Raw genomic sequence first — 9,372 nt, forward strand, 5'->3', positions numbered from 1 at the left:
CTTGAAGATGGAGGCAGAACACTCCAGCTACTGGGAGAGACTGAGCAGCAGTCCTGAGAACACAGCCAGCAAAGCTCCCAGCACTCAGCCAGAACCCTCAGGATCTAGAAAACTAAACCACTTAAAGGTCAAATTGCTTTCCAAGCCTGGCTCACAGCTGTTACCCAGCTCTCACACGCTAGTTAAGTGCCCAGGGAGCAAACCCATAGCATTCTAGCAGCCTGAGCCTGCACTTCAGGCCATATCTACCTTTCAGGTTTGCACAGCTACGTCCCAGGCACCAGGCAGCACCCTCAGTGCTTGCTGTTTGTAGCCCACAGCAAGCCAGACATCAAACCCTTCCATGTGGCTGTGAAGAGGGACCAGGATCTGCAAGCTGGGGATAAATCTGCTTCTCAACAATTACTTAGTCCCCTTTCAGGGTCTAATCCTCACTGGTGCTAAGCAAACTCCAGAGAGCACTGCAGAGCTGAGGTATGATTGCTTAGCCTGCAGAAGAGGAGGCTCAGGGGAGACCTTCTTGCTCCCTACAGCAAGGGAGGTTGGAGCCAGCTGGGGGTTGGGCTCTTCTGCCAGGCCCCCAGCAGCAGAACAAGAGGACACAGTCTCAAGCTGTGCCAGGGGAGGTTGAGGCTGGAGGGGAAGAGAAAGTTCTTCCCAGAGAGAGTTGGTAGCTGTTGGAATGAGCTGCCCAGGGAGGTGGTGGAGTCCCCATCCCTGGAGGTGTTCAAGAGGGGATTGGATGTGGCACTTGGTGCCATGGTCTAGCAGGCAAGAGGTCTTGGGTGACAGGTTGATGGTCTTTGAGGTCTTTTCCAACCTTGGTGATTCTATGATCACTAAGCATGTGCTGCTTGCAGCCCCACAGAACCAAAGAATGGTTTGGGTTGGAAGGGATCTTAAAGACCATCTAGTTCCAACCTCCCTGCCATGGGCAGGGACACCTTTCACTAGACCTTCCTCCAGCAGGAGCAGGGAGGTCATTCTGCCCTGTGCTCAGCACTGCTGAGGCCACAGCTTGAGTCCTGTGTCCAGCTCTGGGCTCCTGAGGGTAGGAAAGAGGTTGAGCTGCTGGAAGGTGTCCAGAGAAGGGCAACAAAGCTGGGGAGGGGGCTGGGGCACAGGGCTGGGGAGGGGTCTGGGGCACAGCCCTGTGAGGAGAGGCTGAGGGAGCTGGGGTTGCTTAGCCTGCAGAGGAGGAGGCTCAGGGGAGACCTTCTTGCTCTCTCCAACTCCCTGCAGGGAGGCTGTAGCCAGGTGGGGGTTGGTCTCTTCTCCAAGGCAATCACCAACAGAACAAGAGGACACAGTCTCAAGCTGTGCCAGGGAAAGTTTGGACTGGCTGTGAGGAAGAAATTCTTCCCAGCAAGAGAGATTGGCCACTGGGATGAGCTGCCCAGGGAGGTGGTGGAGTCCCCATCCCTGGAAGTGTTTAAGAAGAGCCTGGCTGAGGCCCTTGGTGCCATGGTATTGTTGCTCAGATGGTGCTGGGTGACAGATTGGACTTGATGATCTCTGAGGCCTTTTGCAACCTGGTTGATTCAATTCTACTCTAGACCAGGATGGATTTTTGTTGTCTTGTCAAGGATTAGCAGGCCCAGGCTAAGGAAGGGCAGAAACAGAAGCAATTAGGATAGCTGTTTACACTCTGATTCCCACCAGATGCATGCTGATGACCTCAGAAAGGCTCCACCCACATCTGGGTATCCTCCTTCCCCCTCCAGGAAGGGTGTTTAAGGTCACTTTATCAGGGTAAGGTTAAAGTCTTGCTCAGCACACACCTTAAGTTACAGCAGCTTTCCAGGAAGGAGCTGGAAAGAACATTCACTGCAGCAGGGGCACTTCAAAGCAGCTTGGTTTGCCTCCTGTAACTGGAAACAAAGGCTCACAGGATGGTAGGGGCTGGAAGGGACCTCCAAAGATCATCCAATCCAACCCCCCCTGCCAGAGCAGGACCATAGCAGCACAGGTCACACAAGGACACATCCAGATGGGGCTTGACAGGCTCCAGAGGAGGCTCCACAACCTCTCTGGGCAGCCTGCTCCAGGGCTCTGGGATCCTCACAGTCAAGAAGTTCCTCCTCATGCTGAGGTGGAACCTCCTGTGCTGGAGTTTATATCCACTGCCCCTTGGCCTGTGCCAGGGCACAGTGAGCAGAGGCTGTCCCTGTGCCTCCCTTCCTGCCCCCCAGCCCTCAGCTCCTGAGAGCCATTGCTCAGCTCCCTCTCAGCCTTCTGCTCTCCACACTCAGCACCCCCAGGGCTCTCAGCCTCTCCTCCCCAGGCAGTGCTGCAGTCCCTTCAGCAGCCTTGCAGCCTGCCTTGGCCTCTCTGCAGCAGCTCCCTGTCCCTCCTGAGCTGGGCAGCCCGGAGCTGGAAGCAATCTTGCAGGGGAGGTCTCAACAGGGCAGAGGAGAGGGGGAAGAGAACCTCCCTGGATCTGCTGGCCACACTCCTCTTAATGCCTCCAGGGCACATTGCTGTCCCATGCAGAACTTGTTCTCCACCAGCACTCCCAGCTCCTTCTCCACAGGGCTGCCCTCCAGCAGATCCCCTCCTAACCTGCACTGCTGCAGTTTATTCTTCCTGCACAATGTTCTGCTTCCAAGCAGACTAAGGGTAAAGTAGAACCAAACAAAACAGAACATTTCCTTTCACCTTTTCATCATTTTTTTAACAGCAGAAAACAGCCCAAAAGCAGCAAAGCAAAACTGCCTCTGATCACTGAACAGCCTGGAAGTGCTCACTGCCAGCAGCAGCCCAGGATTGGGGTTGGCAGATTCCTTTGCCTTGAAGGAGACATGCCTAACCTCATGTACTAATATCTTCATTGATGATCTGGAGGAGGGGATGGAGTCCATCAGCAGGGAATGTGCAGCTGGCAGCAAGCTGGGGGCAGGAGCTGAGCTGTGAGAGGGCAGCAGAGCTCTGCAGAGGGACCTGGCCAGGCTGGGCAGAGGGGCAGAGGCCAAGGGCAGGAGATTGAACACAGCCAAGTGCCAGGGGCTGCACTTTGGCCACAGCAACCCCAGGCAGAGCTACAGGCTGGGGGCAGAGGGGCTGAGAGCAGCCAGGCAGAGAGGGACCTGGGGGTGCTGGGGGAGAGCAGCTGAACAGGAGCCAGCAGTGTGCCCAGGGGGCCAAGAGGACCAAGGGCAGCCTGGCCTGGGTCAGGCAGAGTGTGGCCAGCAGGAGCAGGGAAGTCCTTGTGCCCTGTGCTCAGCACTGCTGAGGCCACAGCTTGAGTCCTGTGTCCAGCTCTGGGCTCCTGAGGGTAGGAAAGAGGTTGAGCTGCTGGAAGGTGTCCAGAGAAGGGCAACAAAGCTGGGGAAGGGTCTGGGGCACAAGGCTGGGGAGGGGTCTGGGGCACAGCCCTGTGAGGAGAGGCTGAGGGAGCTGGGGTTGCTTAGCCTGCAGAAGAGGAGGCTCAGGGGAGACCTTCTTGCTCTCTGCAACTCCCTGCAGGGAGGTTGTAGCCAGCTGGGGGTTGGTCTCTTCTCCCAGGCCCCCAGCAGCAGAACAAGAGGACACAGTCTCAAGCTGTGCCAGGGGCAGTTTAGGCTGGAGGTGAGGAGAAAGTTCTTCCCAGAGAGAGCTGTTAGCCATTGGAATGTGCTGCCCAGGGAGGTGGTGGAGTCCCCATCCCTGGAGGTGTTCAAGAGGGGCTTGGCTGTGGCACTTGGAGCCATGGCTTAGTGGTCAGGAGGTGTTGGGTGCCAGGTTGGACTTGCTGATGTTCAAGGTCTTTTCCAACCTTGTTGATGCTATGGTTCTGTGCAGCCTGTGGTGAGACCAAACACAGTAACTTGGAATTGGTTTTGTTTTTCTGCAGTGTTCAGGAGGCCCAAATTGAAGCAGTAAGAATCTGAAGTTAAAATGAGACTTGGGAGAGAATAGAGTGGAGAGAGATTGTGTCCAAAGGCCTGCAGTGAGAGGGTGAGGGGCAAGAGCTTGAAATTAGAGAAGAACAGCTTTAGATTGGCTGTTGGGAACAAGTTCTGCACCATAAGGGTGGTTGAATACTGCAGCAGGTTGCCCAGGGAGGTGGTTGAGGCCCCAACACTGGAGATACTCAAGGTCAGACTGGACAAGTCTCAGAGCAGCTTGCTCCAAAGGAGGATGCCCCTGCTGACTGCAGGAGGGGTTGGACTGGATGAGCTTTGGAGGTCCCTTCCAGCCCAGCCCATTCTACAACTGACTGAAAAAACCCAGCTTAAACAAGTGAGAAGGGGACCTAACACCAAGAAGCACAGGCTTGTGTCCTTGAAATCTAGCCTGAAATAAAGGGTTTGCTACCCAAATTGCAGACATCACACCACCAAGACCAAGGGCAAGGTCCTGCAGCTGGGGCAGGGCAACCCCAGGCACTGATCCAGGCTGGGCAGGGACTGGCTGGAGAGCAGCCCTGAAGAAAAGGCCTTGGGGGTGCTGGGGGAGGAGAAGCTCCCCAGGAGCCAGCAGGGAGCACTTGCAGCCCAGAGAGCCAAGCAGAGCCTGGGCTGCAGCAAGAGAAGTGTGGCCAGCAGGGCCAGGGAGGGGATTCTGCCCCTCTGCTCCACTCTGCTGAGCCCACAGCTGCAGCTCTGGGGCCAGCTCTGCAGCCTCTGTGCCAGGAAGGCTCTGGAGGGGCTGGAAGGTGTCCAGAGCAGGGCCAGGAGGAGGAGCAGAATCATAGAATCAATAAGGTTGGAAAAGACCTCTCCTCACAGGGCTATGCTCCAGACCCCTCCCCAGTCATTGCCCTTCTCTGGACACATTCAAGTGTCTCAATATCCTTCTTAAACTAGAGGACTGCAGCTCTTCAGCTGTGGAGACCAACTGAGAGGGGTTGTGCAGGCTGCAGAGGAGAAGGCTCCCAGGAGACCTTCTGGTGGCCTTGCAGGAGCTGCAGGGGGATACAAGAAAGCTGGGGAGGGACTCTGGAGGGGTCAGGGAGGCATAGGACTGGGATGAAGTAGAAGTGGAGAGATTGAGAGTGGCTGTGAGGAAGAAGTTGTTGGCCAGGAGGGTGGTGAGAGCCTGGCCCAGGCTGCCCAGGGAGGTGGTGGAAGCCTCCTGGCTGGAGGTGTTTGCAGCCAGGCTGGAGGTGGCTGTGAGCAACCTGCTGTGGTGTGAGGTGTCCCTGCCCAGGGCAGGGGGCTGGGGCTGCCTGAGCCTTGAGCTCCCTTCCAGCCCTGACCATTCTAGGATAATACTCTTAAAACCATCAGGGGCTTGATATGGAGCTCCCCCCAGCCCTGTAACTGCTGTTATCATACTGGCCACCTTTCAGGAGTGGGCTTGCTGCCAGCCATATGCAACAGGAGTGCATTTCAGCACTGTATTGATGAGCAAAGGATCAGCAGGACAGAATTGGCACATGGGAGCTGTGTTGAGGCTCTGCAGTTTGGGCAGCACAATGGTTATGTGGTGCCTTACATCCAGAGCCCAGGAGCGCTGCCTGGGCAGGAGGTGCAGCACTTGAACTTCCTTCTGGCAGAATAGAGCACAGTAGAAGAGAACAGAAGAGAACAGAAGAGAACAGAAGAGAACAGAAGAGAACAGAAGAGAACAGAAGAGAACAGAAGAGAACAGAAGAGAACAGAAGAGAACAGAAGAGAAGAGAACAGAAGAGAACAGAAGAGAACAGAAGAGAACAGAAGAGAACAGAAGAGAACAGAAGAGAACAGAAGAGAACAGAAGAGAACAGAAGAGAACAGAAGAGAACAGAAGAGAACAGAAGAGAACAGAAGAGAACAGAAGAGAACAGAAGAGAACAGAAGAGAACAGAAGAGAACAGAAGAGAACAGAAGAGAACAGAAGAGAACAGAAGAGAACAGAAGAGAACAGAAGAGAACAGAAGAGAACAGAAGAGAACAGAAGAGAACAGAAGAGAACAGAAGAGAACAGAAGAGAACAGAAGAGAACAGAAGAGAACAGAAGAGAACAGAAGAGAACAGAAGAGAACAGAACTTAACCAGGCTGGAAAAGACCTTTGAGCTCATCCAGTCCAACCTCTCCCCCAGCACCATCTGATCAACTCAACCATGGCACCAAGGGCCTCATCCAGGCTCTAAATCCATCACACTTGCAACACTGATTTCAGAGGGGGGTGTTTGATTTCCCCACACCACACTCAGCTGGCACAGAACAGCACCCTTGTCCTGAAAGCTGAGGTCCTGATGCATGTGATGCATTCATGCCTCTGGTCAAAGTTAGAACACCACAGAGGTGGACAGCAGATAGAATCAGAATACAGAATTAACCAGGTTGGAAAAGACCTCAGAGATCAGCAAGTCCAACCTATCATCCAATACCTAACACCATCTCATCAACTAAGTGCACTGAGTGCCTCATCCAGGCTCTTTAACACCTCCAGGGATGGGGACTCCACCACCTCCCTGGGCAGCACATTCCCATGGCCAATCTCTCTTGCTGGGAAGAACTTTCTCCTCCCCTCCAGCCTCAACCTCCCCTGGCACAGCTGCAGACTGTGTCCTCTTGTTCTGGTGCTGGGGGCCTGGGAGAAGAGCCCAACCCCCAGCTGGCTACAGCCTCCCTGCAGGGAGTTGCAGAGAGCAATGAGGTCTCCCCTGAGCCTCCTCTTCTGCAGGCTGAGCAACCCCAGCTCCCTCAGCCTCTCCTCACAGGGCTGTGCCCCAGCCCCCTCCCCAGCCTGCAGTGCCATCCAGAGCTGGGCAGCAGTGGAAGATGTTATGCTGATTTTGAAACTCATCCTAGAAGTCTGAGTTGGTTTCACTTTAGAGTCCAATGGAGCACTGAAAAAATTGCAAACAGAGCTCAAACAGCTCCACTGCAGTGCCTGGTCAGAAAACAAGCTTCTAGCTGCAGATCCTTGTGCTCCATGGCCTGAAGTCCAGAGGGAGAGCAGCAGCAGTGGTGTCCCTCAGGGGTCCCTCCTGGGGCCTGTGCTGTTCAATGTTTTTAATCAAGGATATAGGCAGTGGGATTGAGGGCACTATGAGCTGAGTGGTGCTGTCAGCACACCAGAGGCACAGGATGGCATCCAGAGGGGCCTGGACAAGCTGGAGAGATGGCAACAGGGCAACCTCATGAGCTTCCATGAGAGTAAGTGCAGGGTTGTGCAGCTGGGCTGGAACAATCCTCACTATCAATACAGACTGGGGGAGGAGGTGATGGAAAGCAGCCCTGAGCAAAGGGCCTTGGAGGTGCTGGTGGAGGAGAAGCTGGAGAGGAGCAGGCAGGGTGAGACTGCAGCACAGAAGGCCAAGGGCAGCCTGGGCTGCATCCAAAGCAGTGCTGCCAGCAGACCCAGAGAGGTGATTCTGCCACTTGGCTATGATGAGACCTCACCTGCAGTGCTGTGTGCAGCTCTGGAGCCCTCAATGCAGGAAGGACCTGGAGCTGATGCAGAGAGTCCAGAGAAGGGCCATGAAAATGATCAGGGGGTTGGAGCAGCTCTGCTCTGAGGCCAGGCTGAGGGAGCTTGGAGGAGAGTGAAGTGGCAGAATCACCTCTCTGGATCTGCTGGCAGTGCTGCCTTGGATGTGTTATTTTTGCCAGCAGCAGTGGTAAAAGCTCACAAGCAGCCTCCTCCTTCCCACCTTTCCTGCTTCTCCCCTGGGTGAGCATCTGCAGCTCACATCTGATCGAGGCAACAACCTTTGCTGCTATGGTTGGAGATGCTAAACTGACTGCAGCCTCTTGGGTCCCTCTGCTGTGGCCAGCTCACACCTCTGGCACCACAACAGCTCTCTGCAAGTGGGGAAAGAAGAAGAGTCTTCATTTCACATCCCAGACATGAACCCAGGAAGCAGAAGAAACCCACTTCAAGGAAGGATTGATTACACCAAGGCACAAGGCTCAGCTCCCACAGGCTCCTGGTGGCTTGCTGGAGCAGGAGACACAGAACAGAGACCTGCAGGGAGCAGGCACAACCTCCAGCTAAAGCAAAGGTTACTTGTTTGCCTCAGCCCAACTCAAAGGAAACAAAGGAAATCAGGATTGTCAGGGGTGGAAGGGTGGTGAGGGCCTGGCACAGGCTGCCCAGGGAGGTGGTGGAAGCCTCCTGGCTGGAGGTGTTTGCAGCCAGGCTGGAGGTGGCTGTGAGCAACCTGCTGTGGTGTGAGGTGTCCCTGCCCAGGGCAGGGGGCTGGGGCTGGCTGAGCCTTGGGGTCCCTCCCAGCCCTGCCAGCTCTGTGATATGTGGACACCCAAGATGGAGTCACCATCCCTGGAGGTGTTCAGGAAGAGACTGGATGGGGCTCCTGGTGCCATGGTTGAGTTGATTAGATGGTGCTGGGTGATAGGTTGGACTCTGTGATCTAAAAGGTCTTTTCCAACCTGGTCAATGCTATTCTATTCATTCCATGCTGCTGTCAAAATCCCACCCCCAAAAGCTGCTCACCACAAGCCCACCCTGCTTCCCCTGACTTGCAATGTCCTGCTCAAATAAACCCCCCCTTGCCTTTTGGGTCAACTGTTTGCTCCTGAAGGGAGTTGAACAAAAGGGCTTGGAGCACCTCTCCTATGGAGGCAGCCTGAGAGAGTTGGGGTTGTGCAGGCTGCAGAGGAGAAGGCTCCCAGGAGACCTTCTGGTGGCCTCCCAGGAGCTGCAGGGGGCTGCAAGAGAGCTGGGGAGGGACTTTGGAGGGGGTGAGGGAGGGATAGGACTTGGGGGCTGGAGCAGAAGTAGAAGTGGGGAGCTGGAGATTGGCTGTGAGGAAGAAGTTGTTGGCCAGGAGGGTGGTGAGAGCCTGGCCCAGGCTGCCCAGGGAGGTGGTGGAAGCCTCCTGGCTGGAGGTGTTTGCAGCCAGGCTGGAGGTGGCTGTGAGCAACCTGCTGTGGTGTGAGGTGTCCCTGCCCAGGGCAGGGGGCTGGGGCTGGCTGAGCCTTGAGCTCCCTTCCAGCCCTGCCAGCTCTGTGGTTCTGCAATGAGTGAATCCCCCTCAGGGCTCAGGAAACATGGCAAACATTGGCTGCAGCTGATGAACAGCCCTTGGTTCTCTGGCATCCTCCTGCTCCTCCCTGCTGCCAAGTCAGCCTTGCTGAGGAGCTGGTAACTCCAGCTACCTGTGAAAGCCTTCTAGGCACTGGTGGGAAGCTTGCTGCTGCTGGAGGGACCAGAGGTGATGACTGAGGTGTCAGAGTGCCCCCTGTGATGCTTCAGCAGGAGCAAGCTCTCTGGAGCCCTCGGCCACTGCCTGGAGGACCCACAAGAAGCTTAAGGTCAGCTCAGCCCTGTGCTACGTGGATACCCAGGATCCATTCCATGCTGCTGGCATGTTATCAATGCCCACAGCTGCACCCAGGTGCCCTTGCTGGGCTACAGTTGCCCTTTCACTGCCCTCCTCCCCTTCCCTTTTGCTACCAGCTCAGCGATGGGCCAAGCAGGGCCTGGCATTGTCTGCA

The sequence above is a fragment of the Dryobates pubescens genome, chromosome 24, assembly GCF_014839835.1.
Source record: "Dryobates pubescens isolate bDryPub1 chromosome 24, bDryPub1.pri, whole genome shotgun sequence".
Classification (NCBI taxonomy): domain Eukaryota; kingdom Metazoa; phylum Chordata; class Aves; order Piciformes; family Picidae; genus Dryobates; species Dryobates pubescens.